The 19,465-nt window shown below is 40.7% G+C and overlaps 37 non-coding genes across 37 annotated transcripts; all 37 read left to right on the plus strand.

Moving 5' to 3' along the window:
- The first annotated feature begins 130 nt into the window (after positions 1-130).
- Positions 131-246, plus strand: LOC139220472 (U5 spliceosomal RNA). Its single transcript, XR_011585820.1, has one exon. It is a non-coding gene; the product is annotated as a U5 spliceosomal RNA (small nuclear RNA).
- Positions 247-607: 361 nt separating this feature from the next.
- Positions 608-722, plus strand: LOC139220430 (U5 spliceosomal RNA). The gene has a single exon (XR_011585779.1). It is a non-coding gene; the product is annotated as a U5 spliceosomal RNA (small nuclear RNA).
- Positions 723-1,120: 398 nt separating this feature from the next.
- Positions 1,121-1,236, plus strand: LOC139220480 (U5 spliceosomal RNA). The gene has a single exon (XR_011585828.1). It is a non-coding gene; the product is annotated as a U5 spliceosomal RNA (small nuclear RNA).
- Positions 1,237-1,597: 361 nt separating this feature from the next.
- On the plus strand, positions 1,598-1,712 carry LOC139220431 (U5 spliceosomal RNA). The gene has a single exon (XR_011585780.1). It is a non-coding gene; the product is annotated as a U5 spliceosomal RNA (small nuclear RNA).
- Positions 1,713-2,110: 398 nt separating this feature from the next.
- Positions 2,111-2,226, plus strand: LOC139220497 (U5 spliceosomal RNA). Its single transcript, XR_011585845.1, has one exon. It is a non-coding gene; the product is annotated as a U5 spliceosomal RNA (small nuclear RNA).
- Positions 2,227-2,587: 361 nt separating this feature from the next.
- On the plus strand, positions 2,588-2,703 carry LOC139220493 (U5 spliceosomal RNA). The gene has a single exon (XR_011585841.1). It is a non-coding gene; the product is annotated as a U5 spliceosomal RNA (small nuclear RNA).
- A 361-nt stretch (positions 2,704-3,064) lies between these two features.
- Positions 3,065-3,180, plus strand: LOC139220473 (U5 spliceosomal RNA). Its single transcript, XR_011585821.1, has one exon. It is a non-coding gene; the product is annotated as a U5 spliceosomal RNA (small nuclear RNA).
- A 361-nt stretch (positions 3,181-3,541) lies between these two features.
- On the plus strand, positions 3,542-3,656 carry LOC139220432 (U5 spliceosomal RNA). The gene has a single exon (XR_011585781.1). It is a non-coding gene; the product is annotated as a U5 spliceosomal RNA (small nuclear RNA).
- A 398-nt stretch (positions 3,657-4,054) lies between these two features.
- LOC139220426 (U5 spliceosomal RNA) lies at positions 4,055-4,170 on the plus strand. The gene has a single exon (XR_011585775.1). It is a non-coding gene; the product is annotated as a U5 spliceosomal RNA (small nuclear RNA).
- Positions 4,171-4,531: 361 nt separating this feature from the next.
- On the plus strand, positions 4,532-4,647 carry LOC139220474 (U5 spliceosomal RNA). Its single transcript, XR_011585822.1, has one exon. It is a non-coding gene; the product is annotated as a U5 spliceosomal RNA (small nuclear RNA).
- A 361-nt stretch (positions 4,648-5,008) lies between these two features.
- On the plus strand, positions 5,009-5,124 carry LOC139220494 (U5 spliceosomal RNA). Its single transcript, XR_011585842.1, has one exon. It is a non-coding gene; the product is annotated as a U5 spliceosomal RNA (small nuclear RNA).
- Positions 5,125-5,485: 361 nt separating this feature from the next.
- Positions 5,486-5,601, plus strand: LOC139220476 (U5 spliceosomal RNA). Its single transcript, XR_011585824.1, has one exon. It is a non-coding gene; the product is annotated as a U5 spliceosomal RNA (small nuclear RNA).
- A 361-nt stretch (positions 5,602-5,962) lies between these two features.
- LOC139220484 (U5 spliceosomal RNA) lies at positions 5,963-6,078 on the plus strand. Its single transcript, XR_011585832.1, has one exon. It is a non-coding gene; the product is annotated as a U5 spliceosomal RNA (small nuclear RNA).
- Positions 6,079-6,439: 361 nt separating this feature from the next.
- On the plus strand, positions 6,440-6,555 carry LOC139220495 (U5 spliceosomal RNA). The gene has a single exon (XR_011585843.1). It is a non-coding gene; the product is annotated as a U5 spliceosomal RNA (small nuclear RNA).
- Positions 6,556-6,916: 361 nt separating this feature from the next.
- Positions 6,917-7,031, plus strand: LOC139220433 (U5 spliceosomal RNA). The gene has a single exon (XR_011585782.1). It is a non-coding gene; the product is annotated as a U5 spliceosomal RNA (small nuclear RNA).
- A 398-nt stretch (positions 7,032-7,429) lies between these two features.
- LOC139220437 (U5 spliceosomal RNA) lies at positions 7,430-7,545 on the plus strand. The gene has a single exon (XR_011585786.1). It is a non-coding gene; the product is annotated as a U5 spliceosomal RNA (small nuclear RNA).
- A 361-nt stretch (positions 7,546-7,906) lies between these two features.
- On the plus strand, positions 7,907-8,022 carry LOC139220477 (U5 spliceosomal RNA). The gene has a single exon (XR_011585825.1). It is a non-coding gene; the product is annotated as a U5 spliceosomal RNA (small nuclear RNA).
- A 361-nt stretch (positions 8,023-8,383) lies between these two features.
- On the plus strand, positions 8,384-8,498 carry LOC139220434 (U5 spliceosomal RNA). Its single transcript, XR_011585783.1, has one exon. It is a non-coding gene; the product is annotated as a U5 spliceosomal RNA (small nuclear RNA).
- A 398-nt stretch (positions 8,499-8,896) lies between these two features.
- Positions 8,897-9,012, plus strand: LOC139220441 (U5 spliceosomal RNA). The gene has a single exon (XR_011585789.1). It is a non-coding gene; the product is annotated as a U5 spliceosomal RNA (small nuclear RNA).
- Positions 9,013-9,373: 361 nt separating this feature from the next.
- On the plus strand, positions 9,374-9,489 carry LOC139220485 (U5 spliceosomal RNA). Its single transcript, XR_011585833.1, has one exon. It is a non-coding gene; the product is annotated as a U5 spliceosomal RNA (small nuclear RNA).
- A 361-nt stretch (positions 9,490-9,850) lies between these two features.
- LOC139220461 (U5 spliceosomal RNA) lies at positions 9,851-9,966 on the plus strand. Its single transcript, XR_011585809.1, has one exon. It is a non-coding gene; the product is annotated as a U5 spliceosomal RNA (small nuclear RNA).
- A 361-nt stretch (positions 9,967-10,327) lies between these two features.
- Positions 10,328-10,443, plus strand: LOC139220487 (U5 spliceosomal RNA). The gene has a single exon (XR_011585835.1). It is a non-coding gene; the product is annotated as a U5 spliceosomal RNA (small nuclear RNA).
- A 361-nt stretch (positions 10,444-10,804) lies between these two features.
- On the plus strand, positions 10,805-10,920 carry LOC139220418 (U5 spliceosomal RNA). Its single transcript, XR_011585769.1, has one exon. It is a non-coding gene; the product is annotated as a U5 spliceosomal RNA (small nuclear RNA).
- A 361-nt stretch (positions 10,921-11,281) lies between these two features.
- Positions 11,282-11,396, plus strand: LOC139220439 (U5 spliceosomal RNA). The gene has a single exon (XR_011585788.1). It is a non-coding gene; the product is annotated as a U5 spliceosomal RNA (small nuclear RNA).
- A 398-nt stretch (positions 11,397-11,794) lies between these two features.
- Positions 11,795-11,909, plus strand: LOC139220498 (U5 spliceosomal RNA). Its single transcript, XR_011585846.1, has one exon. It is a non-coding gene; the product is annotated as a U5 spliceosomal RNA (small nuclear RNA).
- A 398-nt stretch (positions 11,910-12,307) lies between these two features.
- Positions 12,308-12,423, plus strand: LOC139220449 (U5 spliceosomal RNA). The gene has a single exon (XR_011585797.1). It is a non-coding gene; the product is annotated as a U5 spliceosomal RNA (small nuclear RNA).
- Positions 12,424-12,785: 362 nt separating this feature from the next.
- Positions 12,786-12,900, plus strand: LOC139220450 (U5 spliceosomal RNA). Its single transcript, XR_011585798.1, has one exon. It is a non-coding gene; the product is annotated as a U5 spliceosomal RNA (small nuclear RNA).
- Positions 12,901-13,298: 398 nt separating this feature from the next.
- LOC139220457 (U5 spliceosomal RNA) lies at positions 13,299-13,414 on the plus strand. The gene has a single exon (XR_011585805.1). It is a non-coding gene; the product is annotated as a U5 spliceosomal RNA (small nuclear RNA).
- Positions 13,415-13,776: 362 nt separating this feature from the next.
- Positions 13,777-13,891, plus strand: LOC139220481 (U5 spliceosomal RNA). Its single transcript, XR_011585829.1, has one exon. It is a non-coding gene; the product is annotated as a U5 spliceosomal RNA (small nuclear RNA).
- Positions 13,892-14,289: 398 nt separating this feature from the next.
- LOC139220458 (U5 spliceosomal RNA) lies at positions 14,290-14,405 on the plus strand. The gene has a single exon (XR_011585806.1). It is a non-coding gene; the product is annotated as a U5 spliceosomal RNA (small nuclear RNA).
- Positions 14,406-14,766: 361 nt separating this feature from the next.
- LOC139220435 (U5 spliceosomal RNA) lies at positions 14,767-14,881 on the plus strand. Its single transcript, XR_011585784.1, has one exon. It is a non-coding gene; the product is annotated as a U5 spliceosomal RNA (small nuclear RNA).
- A 398-nt stretch (positions 14,882-15,279) lies between these two features.
- On the plus strand, positions 15,280-15,395 carry LOC139220459 (U5 spliceosomal RNA). The gene has a single exon (XR_011585807.1). It is a non-coding gene; the product is annotated as a U5 spliceosomal RNA (small nuclear RNA).
- A 361-nt stretch (positions 15,396-15,756) lies between these two features.
- LOC139220436 (U5 spliceosomal RNA) lies at positions 15,757-15,871 on the plus strand. The gene has a single exon (XR_011585785.1). It is a non-coding gene; the product is annotated as a U5 spliceosomal RNA (small nuclear RNA).
- Positions 15,872-16,269: 398 nt separating this feature from the next.
- On the plus strand, positions 16,270-16,385 carry LOC139220446 (U5 spliceosomal RNA). Its single transcript, XR_011585794.1, has one exon. It is a non-coding gene; the product is annotated as a U5 spliceosomal RNA (small nuclear RNA).
- Positions 16,386-16,747: 362 nt separating this feature from the next.
- LOC139220448 (U5 spliceosomal RNA) lies at positions 16,748-16,862 on the plus strand. The gene has a single exon (XR_011585796.1). It is a non-coding gene; the product is annotated as a U5 spliceosomal RNA (small nuclear RNA).
- Positions 16,863-17,260: 398 nt separating this feature from the next.
- LOC139220460 (U5 spliceosomal RNA) lies at positions 17,261-17,376 on the plus strand. The gene has a single exon (XR_011585808.1). It is a non-coding gene; the product is annotated as a U5 spliceosomal RNA (small nuclear RNA).
- Positions 17,377-17,738: 362 nt separating this feature from the next.
- Positions 17,739-17,854, plus strand: LOC139220464 (U5 spliceosomal RNA). The gene has a single exon (XR_011585812.1). It is a non-coding gene; the product is annotated as a U5 spliceosomal RNA (small nuclear RNA).
- Positions 17,855-19,465: the final 1,611 nt, after the last annotated feature.

A 19,465-nucleotide genomic window follows, 5' to 3' on the forward strand; every position in this document is an offset into this window, starting at 1 on the left:
CTTATCAGCTCTGCTAACGAGTCTGCATCAGTCTGATGTCCAGTTTAATAAGTGGTGTTAACGGCACACCGGTTGTGAGGTACATGTCCCTGCTGAAGGGATCGGTCTCTGAGATTGCTTTGAAAGTAGATTACTCTTGATTCTTTTCAAATCGCATAAATCTTTCGCCTTTTACTAAAGATTTCCGTGGAAAGGATCAACAAGAGTTAAACTCAATTTTTTGATGCCCTGTGTCACTGCAGGGCTTTCTGATGTGTATAAGGTAACTTTCCAAGACAATACTGTCCTCCTCACAGTGGAAACGTGTGTAGTTCACTGCACGTCTTTGCGCACAGATCCGTTTGACTCATGCCGCTGCTGTGCAATCTTCCTCCTTTTGTTTATTCTTAATAATAATTGCACATATTACTTCTCTGCTGCACTAAAACTTAACAAAAATTAATGTTGTGATCAAAGTATCACAGTGTAAAGTTCACACTTATCAGCTCTGCTAACGAGTCTGCATCAGTCTGATGTCCAGTTTAATAAGTGGCATCGAATTCACACCGGTGGTGAGGTACATGTCCCTGCTGAAGGGATCGGCCTCTGAGATTACTTTGAAAGTAGATTACTCTTGATTCTTTTCAAATCGTATAAATCTTTCGCCTTTTACTAAAGATTTCCGTGGAAAGGATCAACAAGAGTTGAACTCAATTTTTTGATGCCCTGCTTGAAGTGGGGCTTTCTTGTTATGTATAACAAAAATATGTAGACTGTAGCTTATGTCCATATGGTGATTGTGGCATGGTAATGAGTTGATGATCTTTGGTGAGGTTGATATTTGTTCTTCTTCACAAGGAGGCAACCATGCCCAGTTCGAAGTTTGTACCATTTCATACGTCAGTGCAACCTGAAATGTGGCATCGTTAGTTATAGAGTATCAATGATTTGGGTTAGGACAAGATTAAAGTTGTGATCAAAGTATCACAGTGAAACAGTGTAAAGTTCACACTTGTCAACTCTGCTAAAGAGTCCGCATGACTTTGATCTCTGCTTCATTAAGTGGCATCGAATTCACACCGGTGGTCAGGTACATGTCCCTGCTGAAGGGATTGGCCTCTGAGATTACCTTGAAAGTAGATTACTCTTGATTCTTTTCAAATCGTATAAATCTTTCGCCTTTTACTAAAGATTTCCGTGGAAAGGATCAACAAGAGTTGAACGCAATTTTTTGATGCCCTGTGTCACTGCAGGGCTTTCTGATGTGTTTAAGGTAACTTTCCAAGACAATACTGTCCTTCGCACAGTGGAAACGTGTGTAGTTCACTGCACGTCTTTGCGCACAGATCCGTTTGACTCATGCCGCTGCTGTGCAATCTTCCTCCTTTTGTTTATTCTTAATAATAATTGCACACATTACTTCTCTGCTGCACTAAAACTTAACAAAAATTAATGTTGTGATCAAAGTATCACAGTGTAAAGTTCACACTTATCAGCTCTGCTAACGAGTCTGCATCAGTCTGATGTCCAGTTTAATAAGTGGCATCGAATTCACACCGGTGGTGAGGTACATGTCCCTGCTGAAGGGATCGGCCTCTGAGATTACTTTGAAAGTAGATTACTCTTGATTCTTTTCAAATCGTATAAATCTTTCGCCTTTTACTAAAGATTTCCGTGGAAAGGATCAACAAGAGTTGAACTCAATTTTTTGATGCCCTGCTTGAAGTGGGGCTTTCTTGTTATGTATAACAAAAATATGTAGACTGTAGCTTATGTCCATATGGTGATTGTGGCATGGTAATGAGTTGATGATCTTTGGTGAGGTTGATATTTGTTCTTCTTCACAAGGAGGCAACCATGCCCAGTTCGAAGTTTGTACCATTTCATACGTCAGTGCAACCTGAAATGTGGCATCGTTAGTTATAGAGTATCAATGATTTGGGTTAGGACAAGATTAAAGTTGTGATCAAAGTATCACAGTGAAACAGTGTAAAGTTCACACTTGTCAACTCTGCTAAAGAGTCCGCATGACTTTGATCTCTGCTTCATTAAGTGGCATCGAATTCACACCGGTGGTCAGGTACATGTCCCTGCTGAAGGGATCGGCCTCTGAGATTACCTTGAAAGTAGATTACTCTTGATTCTTTTCAAATCGTACAAATCTTTCGCCTTTTACTAAAGATTTCCGTGGAAAGGATCAACAAGAGTTGAACTCAATTTTTTGATGCCCTGTGTCACTGCAGGGCTTTCTGATGTGTTTAAGGTAACTTTCCAAGACAATACTGTCCTTCGCACAGTGGAAACGTGTGTAGTTCACTGCACGTCTTTGCGCACAGATCCGTTTGACTCATGCCGCTGCTGTGCAATCTTCCTCCTTTTGTTTATTCTTAATAATAATTGCACACATTACTTCTCTGCTGCACTAAAACTTAACAAAAATTAATGTTGTGATCAAAGTATCACAGTGTAAAGTTCACACTTATCAGCTCTGCTAACGAGTCTGCATCAGTCTGATGTCCAGTTTAATAAGTGGTGTTAACGGCACACCGGTTGTGAGGTACATGTCCCTGCTGAAGGGATCGGTCTCTGAGATTGCTTTGAAAGTAGATTACTCTTGATTCTTTTCAAATCGCATAAATCTTTCGCCTTTTACTAAAGATTTCCGTGGAAAGGATCAACAAGAGTTGAACGCAATTTTTTGATGCCCTGTGTCACTGCAGGGCTTTCTGATGTGTTTAAGGTAACTTTCCAAGACAATACTGTCCTTCGCACAGTGGAAACGTGTGTAGTTCACTGCACGTCTTTGCGCACAGATCCGTTTGACTCATGCCGCTGCTGTGCAATCTTCCTCCTTTTGTTTATTCTTAATAATAATTGCACACATTACTTCTCTGCTGCACTAAAACTTAACAAAAATTAATGTTGTGATCAAAGTATCACAGTGTAAAGTTCACACTTATCAGCTCTGCTAACGAGTCTGCATCAGTCTGATGTCCAGTTTAATAAGTGGTGTTAACGGCACACCGGTTGTGAGGTACATGTCCCTGCTGAAGGGATCGGTCTCTGAGATTGCTTTGAAAGTAGATTACTCTTGATTCTTTTCAAATCGCATAAATCTTTCGCCTTTTACTAAAGATTTCCGTGGAAAGGATCAACAAGAGTTAAACTCAATTTTTTGATGCCCTGTGTCACTGCAGGGCTTTCTGATGTGTATAAGGTAACTTTCCAAGACAATACTGTCCTCCTCACAGTGGAAACGTGTGTAGTTCACTGCACGTCTTTGCGCACAGATCCGTTTGACTCATGCCGCTGCTGTGCAATCTTCCTCCTTTTGTTTATTCTTAATAATAATTGCACACATTACTTCTCTGCTGCACTAAAACTTAACAAAAATTAATGTTGTGATCAAAGTATCACAGTGTAAAGTTCACACTTATCAGCTCTGCTAACGAGTCTGCATCAGTCTGATGTCCAGTTTAATAAGTGGCATCGAATTCACACCGGTGGTGAGGTACATGTCCCTGCTGAAGGGATCGGCCTCTGAGATTACTTTGAAAGTAGATTACTCTTGATTCTTTTCAAATCGTATAAATCTTTCGCCTTTTACTAAAGATTTCCGTGGAAAGGATCAACAAGAGTTGAACTCAATTTTTTGATGCCCTGCTTGAAGTGGGGCTTTCTTGTTATGTATAACAAAAATATGTAGACTGTAGCTTATGTCCATATGGTGATTGTGGCATGGTAATGAGTTGATGATCTTTGGTGAGGTTGATATTTGTTCTTCTTCACAAGGAGGCAACCATGCCCAGTTCGAAGTTTGTACCATTTCATACGTCAGTGCAACCTGAAATGTGGCATCGTTAGTTATAGAGTATCAATGATTTGGGTTAGGACAAGATTAAAGTTGTGATCAAAGTATCACAGTGAAACAGTGTAAAGTTCACACTTGTCAACTCTGCTAAAGAGTCCGCATGACTTTGATCTCTGCTTCATTAAGTGGCATCGAATTCACACCGGTGGTCAGGTACATGTCCCTGCTGAAGGGATCGGCCTCTGAGATTACCTTGAAAGTAGATTACTCTTGATTCTTTTCAAATCGTACAAATCTTTCGCCTTTTACTAAAGATTTCCGTGGAAAGGATCAACAAGAGTTGAACTCAATTTTTTGATGCCCTGTGTCACTGCAGGGCTTTCTGATGTGTTTAAGGTAACTTTCCAAGACAATACTGTCCTTCGCACAGTGGAAACGTGTGTAGTTCACTGCACGTCTTTGCGCACAGATCCGTTTGACTCATGCCGCTGCTGTGCAATCTTCCTCCTTTTGTTTATTCTTAATAATAATTGCACACATTACTTCTCTGCTGCACTAAAACTTAACAAAAATTAATGTTGTGATCAAAGTATCACAGTGTAAAGTTCACACTTATCAGCTCTGCTAACGAGTCTGCATCAGTCTGATGTCCAGTTTAATAAGTGGTGTTAACGGCACACCGGTTGTGAGGTACATGTCCCTGCTGAAGGGATCGGTCTCTGAGATTGCTTTGAAAGTAGATTACTCTTGATTCTTTTCAAATCGCATAAATCTTTCGCCTTTTACTAAAGATTTCCGTGGAAAGGATCAACAAGAGTTAAACTCAATTTTTTGATGCCCTGTGTCACTGCAGGGCTTTCTGATGTGTATAAGGTAACTTTCCAAGACAATACTGTCCTCCTCACAGTGGAAACGTGTGTAGTTCACTGCACGTCTTTGCGCACAGATCCGTTTGACTCATGCCGCTGCTGTGCAATCTTCCTCCTTTTGTTTATTCTTAATAATAATTGCACATATTACTTCTCTGCTGCACTAAAACTTAACAAAAATTAATGTTGTGATCAAAGTATCACAGTGTAAAGTTCACACTTATCAGCTCTGCTAACGAGTCTGCATCAGTCTGATGTCCAGTTTAATAAGTGGTGTTAACGGCACACCGGTTGTGAGGTACATGTCCCTGCTGAAGGGATCGGTCTCTGAGATTGCATTGAAAGTAGATTACTCTTGATTCTTTTCAAATCGCATAAATCTTTCGCCTTTTACTAAAGATTTCCGTGGAAAGGATCAACAAGAGTTGAACGCAATTTTTTGATGCCCTGTGTCACTGCAGGGCTTTCTGATGTGTTTAAGGTAACTTTCCAAGACAATACTGTCCTTCGCACAGTGGAAACGTGTGTAGTTCACTGCACGTCTTTGCGCACAGATCCGTTTGACTCATGCCGCTGCTGTGCAATCTTCCTCCTTTTGTTTATTCTTAATAATAATTGCACACATTACTTCTCTGCTGCACTAAAACTTAACAAAAATTAATGTTGTGATCAAAGTATCACAGTGTAAAGTTCACACTTATCAGCTCTGCTAACGAGTCTGCATCAGTCTGATGTCCAGTTTAATAAGTGGTGTTAACGGCACACCGGTTGTGAGGTACATGTCCCTGCTGAAGGGATCGGTCTCTGAGATTGCTTTGAAAGTAGATTACTCTTGATTCTTTTCAAATCGCATAAATCTTTCGCCTTTTACTAAAGATTTCCGTGGAAAGGATCAACAAGAGTTAAACTCAATTTTTTGATGCCCTGTGTCACTGCAGGGCTTTCTGATGTGTATAAGGTAACTTTCCAAGACAATACTGTCCTCCTCACAGTGGAAACGTGTGTAGTTCACTGCACGTCTTTGCGCACAGATCCGTTTGACTCATGCCGCTGCTGTGCAATCTTCCTCCTTTTGTTTATTCTTAATAATAATTGCACATATTACTTCTCTGCTGCACTAAAACTTAACAAAAATTAATGTTGTGATCAAAGTATCACAGTGTAAAGTTCACACTTATCAGCTCTGCTAACGAGTCTGCATCAGTCTGATGTCCAGTTTAATAAGTGGTGTTAACGGCACACCGGTTGTGAGGTACATGTCCCTGCTGAAGGGATCGGTCTCTGAGATTGCTTTGAAAGTAGATTACTCTTGATTCTTTTCAAATCGCATAAATCTTTCGCCTTTTACTAAAGATTTCCGTGGAAAGGATCAACAAGAGTTGAACTCAATTTTTTGATGCCCTGTGTCACTGCAGGGCTTTCTGATGTGTTTAAGGTAACTTTCCAAGACAATACTGTCCTTCGCACAGTGGAAACGTGTGTAGTTCACTGCACGTCTTTGCGCACAGATCCGTTTGACTCATGCCGCTGCTGTGCAATCTTCCTCCTTTTGTTTATTCTTAATAATAATTGCACACATTACTTCTCTGCTGCACTAAAACTTAACAAAAATTAATGTTGTGATCAAAGTATCACAGTGTAAAGTTCACACTTATCAGCTCTGCTAACGAGTCTGCATCAGTCTGATGTCCAGTTTAATAAGTGGTGTTAACGGCACACCGGTTGTGAGGTACATGTCCCTGCTGAAGGGATCGGTCTCTGAGATTGCTTTGAAAGTAGATTACTCTTGATTCTTTTCAAATCGCATAAATCTTTCGCCTTTTACTAAAGATTTCCGTGGAAAGGATCAACAAGAGTTGAACGCAATTTTTTGATGCCCTGTGTCACTGCAGGGCTTTCTGATGTGTTTAAGGTAACTTTCCAAGACAATACTGTCCTTCGCACAGTGGAAACGTGTGTAGTTCACTGCACGTCTTTGCGCACAGATCCGTTTGACTCATGCCGCTGCTGTGCAATCTTCCTCCTTTTGTTTATTCTTAATAATAATTGCACACATTACTTCTCTGCTGCACTAAAACTTAACAAAAATTAATGTTGTGATCAAAGTATCACAGTGTAAAGTTCACACTTATCAGCTCTGCTAACGAGTCTGCATCAGTCTGATGTCCAGTTTAATAAGTGGCATCGAATTCACACCGGTGGTGAGGTACATGTCCCTGCTGAAGGGATCGGCCTCTGAGATTACTTTGAAAGTAGATTACTCTTGATTCTTTTCAAATCGTATAAATCTTTCGCCTTTTACTAAAGATTTCCGTGGAAAGGATCAACAAGAGTTGAACTCAATTTTTTGATGCCCTGCTTGAAGTGGGGCTTTCTTGTTATGTATAACAAAAATATGTAGACTGTAGCTTATGTCCATATGGTGATTGTGGCATGGTAATGAGTTGATGATCTTTGGTGAGGTTGATATTTGTTCTTCTTCACAAGGAGGCAACCATGCCCAGTTCGAAGTTTGTACCATTTCATACGTCAGTGCAACCTGAAATGTGGCATCGTTAGTTATAGAGTATCAATGATTTGGGTTAGGACAAGATTAAAGTTGTGATCAAAGTATCACAGTGAAACAGTGTAAAGTTCACACTTGTCAACTCTGCTAAAGAGTCCGCATGACTTTGATCTCTGCTTCATTAAGTGGCATCGAATTCACACCGGTGGTCAGGTACATGTCCCTGCTGAAGGGATCGGCCTCTGAGATTACCTTGAAAGTAGATTACTCTTGATTCTTTTCAAATCGTACAAATCTTTCGCCTTTTACTAAAGATTTCCGTGGAAAGGATCAACAAGAGTTGAACTCAATTTTTTGATGCCCTGTGTCACTGCAGGGCTTTCTGATGTGTTTAAGGTAACTTTCCAAGACAATACTGTCCTTCGCACAGTGGAAACGTGTGTAGTTCACTGCACGTCTTTGCGCACAGATCCGTTTGACTCATGCCGCTGCTGTGCAATCTTCCTCCTTTTGTTTATTCTTAATAATAATTGCACACATTACTTCTCTGCTGCACTAAAACTTAACAAAAATTAATGTTGTGATCAAAGTATCACAGTGTAAAGTTCACACTTATCAGCTCTGCTAACGAGTCTGCATCAGTCTGATGTCCAGTTTAATAAGTGGTGTTAACGGCACACCGGTTGTGAGGTACATGTCCCTGCTGAAGGGATCGGTCTCTGAGATTGCTTTGAAAGTAGATTACTCTTGATTCTTTTCAAATCGCATAAATCTTTCGCCTTTTACTAAAGATTTCCGTGGAAAGGATCAACAAGAGTTAAACTCAATTTTTTGATGCCCTGTGTCACTGCAGGGCTTTCTGATGTGTATAAGGTAACTTTCCAAGACAATACTGTCCTCCTCACAGTGGAAACGTGTGTAGTTCACTGCACGTCTTTGCGCACAGATCCGTTTGACTCATGCCGCTGCTGTGCAATCTTCCTCCTTTTGTTTATTCTTAATAATAATTGCACATATTACTTCTCTGCTGCACTAAAACTTAACAAAAATTAATGTTGTGATCAAAGTATCACAGTGTAAAGTTCACACTTATCAGCTCTGCTAACGAGTCTGCATCAGTCTGATGTCCAGTTTAATAAGTGGCATCGAATTCACACCGGTGGTGAGGTACATGTTCCTGCTGAAGGGATCGGCCTCTGAGATTACTTTGAAAGTAGATTACTCTTGATTCTTTTCAAATCGTATAAATCTTTCGCCTTTTACTAAAGATTTCCGTGGAAAGGATCAACAAGAGTTGAACTCAATTTTTTGATGCCCTGCTTGAAGTGGGGCTTTCTTGTTATGTATAACAAAAATATGTAGACTGTAGCTTATGTCCATATGGTGATTGTGGCATGGTAATGAGTTGATGATCTTTGGTGAGGTTGATATTTGTTCTTCTTCACAAGGAGGCAACCATGCCCAGTTCGAAGTTTGTACCATTTCATACGTCAGTGCAACCTGAAATGTGGCATCGTTAGTTATAGAGTATCAATGATTTGGGTTAGGACAAGATTAAAGTTGTGATCAAAGTATCACAGTGAAACAGTGTAAAGTTCACACTTGTCAACTCTGCTAAAGAGTCCGCATGACTTTGATCTCTGCTTCATTAAGTGGCATCGAATTCACACCGGTGGTCAGGTACATGTCCCTGCTGAAGGGATTGGCCTCTGAGATTACCTTGAAAGTAGATTACTCTTGATTCTATTCAAATCGTATAAATCTTTCGCCTTTTACTAAAGATTTCCGTGGAAAGGATCAACAAGAGTTGAACTCAATTTTTTGATGCCCTGTGTCACTGCAGGGCTTTCTGATGTGTTTAAGGTAACTTTCCAAGACAATACTGTCCTTCGCACAGTGGAAACGTGTGTAGTTCACTGCACGTCTTTGCGCACAGATCCGTTTGACTCATGCCGCTGCTGTGCAATCTTCCTCCTTTTGTTTATTCTTAATAATAATTGCACACATTACTTCTCTGCTGCACTAAAACTTAACAAAAATTAATGTTGTGATCAAAGTATCACAGTGTAAAGTTCACACTTATCAGCTCTGCTAACGAGTCTGCATCAGTCTGATGTCCAGTTTAATAAGTGGTGTTAACGGCACACCGGTTGTGAGGTACATGTCCCTGCTGAAGGGATCGGTCTCTGAGATTGCTTTGAAAGTAGATTACTCTTGATTCTTTTCAAATCGCATAAATCTTTCGCCTTTTACTAAAGATTTCCGTGGAAAGGATCAACAAGAGTTGAACTCAATTTTTTGATGCCCTGTGTCACTGCAGGGCTTTCTGATGTGTATAAGGTAACTTTCCAAGACAATACTGTCCTCCTCACAGTGGAAACGTGTGTAGTTCACTGCACGTCTTTGCGCACAGATCCGTTTGACTCATGCCGCTGCTGTGCAATCTTCCTCCTTTTGTTTATTCTTAATAATAATTGCACATATTACTTCTCTGCTGCACTAAAACTTAACAAAAATTAATGTTGTGATCAAAGTATCACAGTGTAAAGTTCACACTTATCAGCTCTGCTAACGAGTCTGCATCAGTCTGATGTCCAGTTTAATAAGTGGCATCGAATTCACACCGGTGGTGAGGTACATGTTCCTGCTGAAGGGATCGGCCTCTGAGATTACTTTGAAAGTAGATTACTCTTGATTCTTTTCAAATCGTATAAATCTTTCGCCTTTTACTAAAGATTTCCGTGGAAAGGATCAACAAGAGTTGAACTCAATTTTTTGATGCCCTGTGTCACTGCAGGGCTTTCTGATGTGTTTAAGGTAACTTTCCAAGACAATACTGTCCTTCGCACAGTGGAAACGTGTGTAGTTCACTGCACGTCTTTGCGCACAGATCCGTTTGACTCATGCCGCTGCTGTGCAATCTTCCTCCTTTTGTTTATTCTTAATAATAATTGCACATATTACTTCTCTGCTGCACTAAAACTTAACAAAAATTAATGTTGTGATCAAAGTATCACAGTGTAAAGTTCACACTTATCAGCTCTGCTAACGAGTCTGCATCAGTCTGATGTCCAGTTTAATAAGTGGTGTTAACGGCACACCGGTTGTGAGGTACATGTCCCTGCTGAAGGGATCGGTCTCTGAGATTGCTTTGAAAGTAGATTACTCTTGATTCTTTTCAAATCGCATAAATCTTTCGCCTTTTACTAAAGATTTCCGTGGAAAGGATCAACAAGAGTTGAACTCAATTTTTTGATGCCCTGTGTCACTGCAGGGCTTTCTGATGTGTATAAGGTAACTTTCCAAGACAATACTGTCCTCCTCACAGTGGAAACGTGTGTAGTTCACTGCACGTCTTTGCGCACAGATCCGTTTGACTCATGCCGCTGCTGTGCAATCTTCCTCCTTTTGTTTATTCTTAATAATAATTGCACATATTACTTCTCTGCTGCACTAAAACTTAACAAAAATTAATGTTGTGATCAAAGTATCACAGTGTAAAGTTCACACTTATCAGCTCTGCTAACGAGTCTGCATCAGTCTGATGTCCAGTTTAATAAGTGGCATCGAATTCACACCGGTGGTGAGGTACATGTTCCTGCTGAAGGGATCGGCCTCTGAGATTACTTTGAAAGTAGATTACTCTTGATTCTTTTCAAATCGTATAAATCTTTCGCCTTTTACTAAAGATTTCCGTGGAAAGGATCAACAAGAGTTGAACTCAATTTTTTGATGCCCTGTTTCACTGCAGGGCTTTCTGATGTGTTTAAGGTAACTTTCCAAGACAATACTGTCCTTCGCACAGTGGAAACGTGTGTAGTTCACTGCACGTCTTTGCGCACAGATCCGTTTGACTCATGCCGCTGCTGTGCAATCTTCCTCCTTTTGTTTATTCTTAATAATAATTGCACACATTACTTCTCTGCTGCACTAAAACTTAACAAAAATTAATGTTGTGATCAAAGTATCACAGTGTAAAGTTCACACTTATCAGCTCTGCTAACGAGTCTGCATCAGTCTGATGTCCAGTTTAATAAGTGGCATCGAATTCACACCGGTGGTGAGGTACATGTCCCTGCTGAAGGGATCGGTCTCTGAGATTGCTTTGAAAGTAGATTACTCTTGATTCTTTTCAAATCGCATAAATCTTTCGCCTTTTACTAAAGATTTCCGTGGAAAGGATCAACAAGAGTTGAACTCAATTTTTTGATGCCCTGCTTGAAGTGGGGCTTTCTTGTTATGTATAACAAAAATATGTAGACTGTAGCTTATGTCCATATGGTGATTGTGGCATGGTAATGAGTTGATGATCTTTGGTGAGGTTGATATTTGTTCTTCTTCACAAGGAGGCAACCATGCCCAGTTCGAAGTTTGTACCATTTCATACGTCAGTGCAACCTGAAATGTGGCATCGTTAGTTATAGAGTATCAATGATTTGGGTTAGGACAAGATTAAAGTTGTGATCAAAGTATCACAGTGAAACAGTGTAAAGTTCACACTTGTCAACTCTGCTAAAGAGTCCGCATGACTTTGATCTCTGCTTCATTAAGTGGCATCGAATTTACACCGGTGGTCAGGTACATGTCCCTGCTGAAGGGATTGGCCTCTGAGATTACCTTGAAAGTAGATTACTCTTGATTCTTTTCAAATCGTACAAATCTTTCGCCTTTTACTAAAGATTTCCGTGGAAAGGATCAACAAGAGTTGAACTCAATTTTTTGATGCCCTGCTTGAAGTGGGGCTTTCTTGTTATGTATAACAAAAATATGTAGACTGTAGCTTATGTCCATATGGTGATTGTGGCATGGTAATGAGTTGATGATCTTTGGTGAGGTTGATATTTGTTCTTCTTCACAAGGAGGCAACCATGCCCAGTTCGAAGTTTGTACCATTTCATACGTCAGTGCAGCCTGAAATGTGGCATCGTTAGTTATAGAGTATCAATGATTTGGGTTAGGACAAGATTAAAGTTGTGATCAAAGTATCACAGTGAAACAGTGTAAAGTTCACGCTTGTCAACTCTGCTAAAGAGTCCGCATGACTTTGATCTCTGCTTCATTAAGTGGCATCGAATTCACACCGGTGGTCAGGTACATGTCCCTGCTGAAGGGATTGGCCTCTGAGATGACCTTGAAAGTAGATTACTCTTGATTCTTTTCAAATCGTACAAATCTTTCGCCTTTTACTAAAGATTTCCGTGGAAAGGATCAACAAGAGTTGAACTCAATTTTTTGATGCCCTGTGTCACTGCAGGGCTTTCTGATGTGTTTAAGGGAAACTTTCCAAGACAATACTGTCCTTCGCACAGTGGACAGGTGTGTAGTTCACTGCACGTCTTTGCGCACAGATCCGTTTGACTCATGCCGCTGCTGTGCAATCTTCCTCCTTTTGTTTATTCTTAATAATAATTGCACACATTACTTCTCTGCTGCACTAAAACTTAACAAAAATTAATGTTGTGATCAAAGTATCACAGTGTAAAGTTCACACTTACCAGCTCTGCTAACGAGTCTGCATCAGTCTGATGTCCAGTTTAATAAGTGGTGTCAACGGCACACCGGTGGTGAGGTACATGTCCCTGCTGAAGGGATCGGCCTCTGAGATTACTTTGAAAGTAGATTACTCTTGATTCTTTTCAAATCGTATAACTCTTTCGCCTTTTACTAAAGATTTCCGTGGAAAGGATCAACAAGAGTTGAACTCAATTTTTTGATGCCCTGCTTGAAGTGGGGCTTTCTTGTTATGTATAACAAAAATATGTAGACTGTAGCTTATGTCCATATGGTGATTGTGGCATGGTAATGAGTTGATGATCTTTGGTGAGGTTGATATTTGTTCTTCTTCACAAGGAGGCAACCATGCCCAGTTCGAAGTTTGTACCATTTCATACGTCAGTGCAACCTGAAACGTGGCATCGTTAGTTATAGAGTATCAATGATTTGGGTTAGGACAAGATTAAAGTTGTGATCAAAGTATCACAGTGAAACAGTGTAAAGTTCACACTTGTCAACTCTGCTAAAGAGTCCGCATGACTTTGATCTCTGCTTCATTAAGTGGCATCGAATTCACACCGGTGGTCAGGTACATGTCCCTGCTGAAGGGATTGGCCTCTGAGATTACCTTGAAAGTAGATTACTCTTGATTCTTTTCAAATCGTACAAATCTTTCGCCTTTTACTAAAGATTTCCGTGGAAAGGATCAACAAGAGTTGAACTCAATTTTTTGATGCCCTGTGTCACTGCAGGGCTTTCTGATGTGTTTAAGGGAAACTTTCCAAGACAATACTGTCCTTCGCACAGTGGACACGTGTGTAGTTCACTGCACGTCTTTGCGCACAGATCTGTTTGACTCATGCCGCTGCTGTGCAATCTTCCTCCTTTTGTTTATTCTTAATAATAATTGCACACATTACTTCTCTGCTGCACTAAAACTTAACAAAAATTAATGTTGTGATCAAAGTATCACAGTGTAAAGTTCACACTTACCAGCTCTGCTAACGAGTCTGCATCAGTCTGATGTCCAGTTTAATAAGTGGTGTCAACGGCACACCGGTGGTGAGGTACATGTCCCTGCTGAAGGGATCGGCCTCTGAGATTACTTTGAAAGTAGATTACTCTTGATTCTTTTCAAATCGTATAAATCTTTCGCCTTTTACTAAAGATTTCCGTGGAAAGGATCAACAAGAGTTGAACTCAATTTTTTGATGCCCCGCTTGAAGTGGGGCTTTCTTGTTATGTATAACAAAAATATGTAGACTGTAGCTTATGTCCATATGGTGATTGTGGCATGGTAATGAGTTGATGATCTTTGGTGAGGTTGATATTTGTTCTTCTTCACAAGGAGGCAACCATGCCCAGTTCGAAGTTTGTACCATTTCATACGTCAGTGCAGCCTGAAATGTGGCATCGTTAGTTATAGAGTATCAATGATTTGGGTTAGGACAAGATTAAAGTTGTGATCAAAGTATCACAGTGAAACAGTGTAAAGTTCACACTTGTCAACTCTGCTAAAGAGTCCGCATGACTTTGATCTCTGCTTCATTAAGTGGCATCGAATTCACACCGGTGGTCAGGTACATGTCCCTGCTGAAGGGATCGGCCTCTGAGATTACCTTGAAAGTAGATTACTCTTGATTCTTTTCAAATCGTACAAATCTTTCGCCTTTTACTAAAGATTTCCGTGGAAAGGATCAACAAGAGTTGAACTCAATTTTTTGATGCCCTGTGTCACTGCAGGGCTTTCTGATGTGTTTAAGGTAACTTTCCAAGACAATACTGTCCTTCGCACAGTGGACACGTGTGTAGTTCACTGCACGTCTTTGCGCACAGATCCGTTTGACACATGCCGCTGCTGCGCAATCTTCCTCCTTTTGTTTATTCTTAATAATAATTGCACACATTACTTCTCTGCTGCACTAAAACTTAACATAAATTAATGTTGTGATCAAAGTATCACAGTGTAAAGTTCACACTTATCAGCTCTGCTAACGAGTCTGCATCAGTCTGATGTCCAGTTTAATAAGTGGTGTCAACGGCACACCGGTGGTGAGGTACATGTCCCTGCTGAAGGGATCGGCCTCTGAGATTACTTTGAAAGTAGATTACTCTTGATTCTTTTCAAATCGTATAAATCTTTCGCCTTTTACTAAAGATTTCCGTGGAAAGGATCAACAAGAGTTGAACTCAATTTTTTGATGCCCTGCTTGAAGTGGGGCTTTCTTGTTATGTATAACAAAAATATGTAGACTGTAGCTTATGTCCATATGGTGATTGTGGCATGGTAATGAGTTGATGATCTTTGGTGAGGTTGATATTTGTTCTTCTTCACAAGGAGGCAACCATGCCCAGTTCGAAGTTTGTACCATTTCATACGTCAGTGCAACCTGAAATGTGGCATCGTTAGTTATAGAGTATCAATGATTTGGGTTAGGACAAGATTAAAGTTGTGATCAAAGTATCACAGTGAAACAGTGTAAAGTTCACACTTGTCAACTCTGCTAAAGAGTCCGCATGACTTTGATCTCTGCTTCATTAAGTGGCATCGAATTCACACCGGTGGTCAGGTACATGTCCCTGCTGAAGGGATTGGCCTCTGAGATTACCTTGAAAGTAGATTACTCTTGATTCTTTTCAAATCGTACAAATCTTTCGCCTTTTACTAAAGATTTCCGTGGAAAGGATCAACAAGAGTTGAACTCAATTTTTTGATGCCCTGTGTCACTGCAGGGCTTTCTGATGTGTTTAAGGTAACTTTCCAAGACAATACTGTCCTTCGCACAGTGGACACGTGTGTAGTTCACTGCACGTCTTTGCGCACAGATCCGTTTGACACATGCCGCTGCTGCGCAATCTTCCTCCTTTTGTTTATTCTTAATAATAATTGCACACATTACTTCTCTGCTGCACTAAAACTTAACAAAAATTAATGTTGTGATCAAAGTATCACAGTGTAAAGTTCACACTTACCAGCTCTGCTAACGAGTCTGCATCAGTCTGATGTCCAGTTTAATAAGTGGTGTCAACGGCACACCGGTGGTGAGGTACATGTCCCTGCTGAAGGGATCGGCCTCTGAGATTACTTTGAAAGTAGATTACTCTTGATTCTTTTCAAATCGTATAAATCTTTCGCCTTTTACTAAAGATTTCCGTGGAAAGGATCAACAAGAGTTGAACTCAATTTTTTGATGCCCTGCTTGAAGTGGGGCTTTCTTGTTATGTATAACAAAAATATGTAGACTGTAGCTTATGTCCATATGGTGATTGTGGCATGGTAATGAGTTGATGATCTTTGGTGAGGTTGATATTTGTTCTTCTTCACAAGGAGGCAACCATGCCCAGTTCGAAGTTTGTACCATTTCATACGTCAGTGCAACCTGAAATGTGGCATCGTTAGTTATAGAGTATCAATGATTTGGGTTAGGACAAGATTAAAGTTGTGATCAAAGTATCACAGTGAAACAGTGTAAAGTTCACACTTGTCAACTCTGCTAAAGAGTCCGCATGACTTTGATCTCTGCTTCATTAAGTGGCATCGAATTCACACCGGTGGTCAGGTACATGTCCCTGCTGAAGGGATTGGCCTCTGAGATGACCTTGAAAGTAGATTACTCTTGATTCTTTTCAAATCGTACAAATCTTTCGCCTTTTACTAAAGATTTCCGTGGAAAGGATCAACAAGAGTTGAACTCAATTTTTTGATGCCGTGTGTCACTGCAGGGCTTTCTGATGTGTTTAAGGGAAACTTTCCAAGACAATACTGTCCTTCGCACAGTGGACATGTGTGTAGTTCACTGCACGTCTTTGCGCACAGATCCGTTTGACTCATGCCGCTGCTGTGCAATCTTCCTCCTTTTGTTTATTCTTAATAATAATTGCACACATTACTTCTCTGCTGCACTAAAACTTAACAAAAATTAATGTTGTGATCAAAGTATCACAGTGTAAAGTTCACACTTACCAGCTCTGCTAACGAGTCTGCATCAGTCTGATGTCCAGTTTAATAAGTGGCATCGAATTCACACCGGTGGTGAGGTACATGTCCCTGCTGAAGGGATCGGCCTCTGAGATTACTTTGAAAGTAGATTACTCTTGATTCTTTTCAAATCGTATAAATCTTTCGCCTTTTATTAAAGATTTCCGTGGAAAGGATCAACAAGAGTTGAACTCAATTTTTTGATGCCCTGCTTGAAGTGGGGCTTTCTTGTTATGTATAACAAAAATATGTAGACTGTAGCTTATGTCCATATGGTGATTGTGGCATGGTAATGAGTTGATGATCTTTGGTGAGGTTGATATTTGTTCTTCTTCACAAGGAGGCAACCATGCCCAGTTCGAAGTTTGTACCATTTCATACGTCAGTGCAACCTGAAATGTGGCATCGTTAGTTATAGAGTATCAATGATTTGGGTTAGGACAAGATTAAAGTTGTGATCAAAGTATCACAGTGAAACAGTGTAAAGTTCACACTTGTCAACTCTGCTAAAGAGTCCGCATGACTTTGATCTCTGCTTCATTAAGTGGCATCGAATTCACACCGGTGGTCAGGTACATGTCCCTGCTGAAGGGATTGGCCTCTGAGATGACCTTGAAAGTAGATTACTCTTGATTCTTTTCAAATCGTACAAATCTTTCGCCTTTTACTAAAGATTTCCGTGGAAAGGATCAACAAGAGTTGAACTCAATTTTTTGATGCCCTGTGTCACTGCAGGGCTTTCTGATGTGTTTAAGGGAAACTTTCCAAGACAATACTGTCCTTCGCACAGTGGACACGTGTGTAGTTCACTGCACGTCTTTGCGCACAGATCCGTTTGACTCATGCCGCTGCTGTGCAATCTTCCTCCTTTTGTTTATTCTTAATAATAATTGCACACATTACTTCTCTGCTGCACTAAAACTTAACAAAAATTAATGTTGTGATCAAAGTATCACAGTGTAAAGTTCACACTTACCAGCTCTGCTAACGAGTCTGCATCAGTCTGATGTCCAGTTTAATAAGTGGCATCGAATTCACACCGGTGGTGAGGTACATGTCCCTGCTGAAGGGATCGGTCTCAGAGATTACCTTGAAAGTAGATTACTCTTGATTCTTTTCAAATCGTACAAATCTTTCGCCTTTTACTAAAGATTTCCGTGGAAAGGATCAACAAGAGTTGAACTAAATTTTTTGATGCCCTGTTTCACTGCAGGGCTTTCTGATGTGTTTAAGGTAACTTTCCAAGACAATACTGTCCTTCGCACAGTGGACACGTGCGTAGTTCACTGCACGTCTTTGCGCACAGATCCATTTGACACATGCCGCTGCTGTGCAATCTTCCTTCTTTTTTTTATTCTTAACCCTTTGATGCACAACATATGCACACCCCTTCTAATACACAACATGGGTCCAAAGTGACCCACATTCATTTTCTATGTGATTTCATGCTGGGTGAGTGTCTCTTTGCTGTATCTTTTGAAATCAATTAATTTTATGATTGAATATTCCAAGTATTCTTTTAATATCTTGTTTTTGAGTAATACAGGTCATTATTATCAATTTTCCTTTCTTATTTTATGAACAAAAATAAGTTTTTGTATTTTTACATCAAGTTTACGCACATGGTTCAAAAAGGACCCGTTTATCTAAGTATGATTTTAAATCAAATGACTTCATACTATAACAATAATTTGCCTTAAATAATCACTTTAGCAGTGGTTTGGGCCAAGCAATCATGCATTTAACGTTTTAAACATGTTTATTTGTCATTTTGTCACACATACACATACCACTGATGGCTATTGAACTGAACTGTATCTGTAGTGTAACTATCGTGATGTGGTGAATGTGACCAAACAGGTGTGCCTTAGGCTGGCCACAACAAAAGGCCACTCTGAAATGTGCAGTTTTGCTTTATGGGGGGGGGGGGGGTCTGGGGGGGTCAGAAAACCAGTCAGTATGTGGTGTGACCACCATTTGCCTTACGCAGTGCAACACATTTCCTTTGCATAGAGTTGATCAGGTTGTTGATTGTGGCCTGTGGAATGTTGGTCCACTTCTCTTCAATGGCTGTGCCAAGTTGCTGGATATTGGCAGGAACTGGAACATGCTGTCATAAACGTGAATCCAGAGCATCCCAAACATGTTCAATAGGTGACATGTCCGGTGAGTATGCGGGCCATGCAAGAACTGGGATGTTTTCAGCCTCCAGGAATTGTGTACAGATCCTTGCAACATGGGGCCGTGCATTATCGTGCTGCAGCACGAGGTGATGGTCGTGGATGAATGGTATAACAATGGGCCTCAGGATCTCGTCACGGTATCTCTGTGCATTCAAAATGCCATCAAGCAAACCGCTCACCCACACGACGCCACACACGCTGTCTGCCATCTGCCCTGAACAGTGAAAACCGGGATTCATCCATGAGAGCACCTCTCCAACGTGCCAGACGCCATCGAATGTGAGCATTTCCCCCCTCCTCCACTGTTTTGGCTGCCACTTGTTTTCAGGCCGACTTACCACATTAAAAGTGATCGGTAACTGTTTCCCAGCAGGTCTGGAGGTGGATGAGGCAAAAAAGAGGCAGTTTTGCGTCCGCTCCCAAAACGGCCATTTCCTTGACCCCGGGGTCAGCGTTTTTGGCCAATCCCCCCTCCTCCACTGTTTTGGCTGCCACTTGTTTTCTGGCCGACTTACCACATTAAAAGTGATCAGTAACTGTTTCCCAGCAGGTCTGGAGGTGGATGAGGCAAAAAAGAGGCAGTTTTGCGTCCGCTCCCAAAACGGCCATTTCCTTGACCCCGGGGTCAGCGTTTTTGGCCAATCC

The sequence above is a fragment of the Pempheris klunzingeri genome, chromosome 20 (genome assembly GCF_042242105.1).
Source record: "Pempheris klunzingeri isolate RE-2024b chromosome 20, fPemKlu1.hap1, whole genome shotgun sequence".
Classification (NCBI taxonomy): Eukaryota; Metazoa; Chordata; class Actinopteri; order Acropomatiformes; family Pempheridae; genus Pempheris; species Pempheris klunzingeri.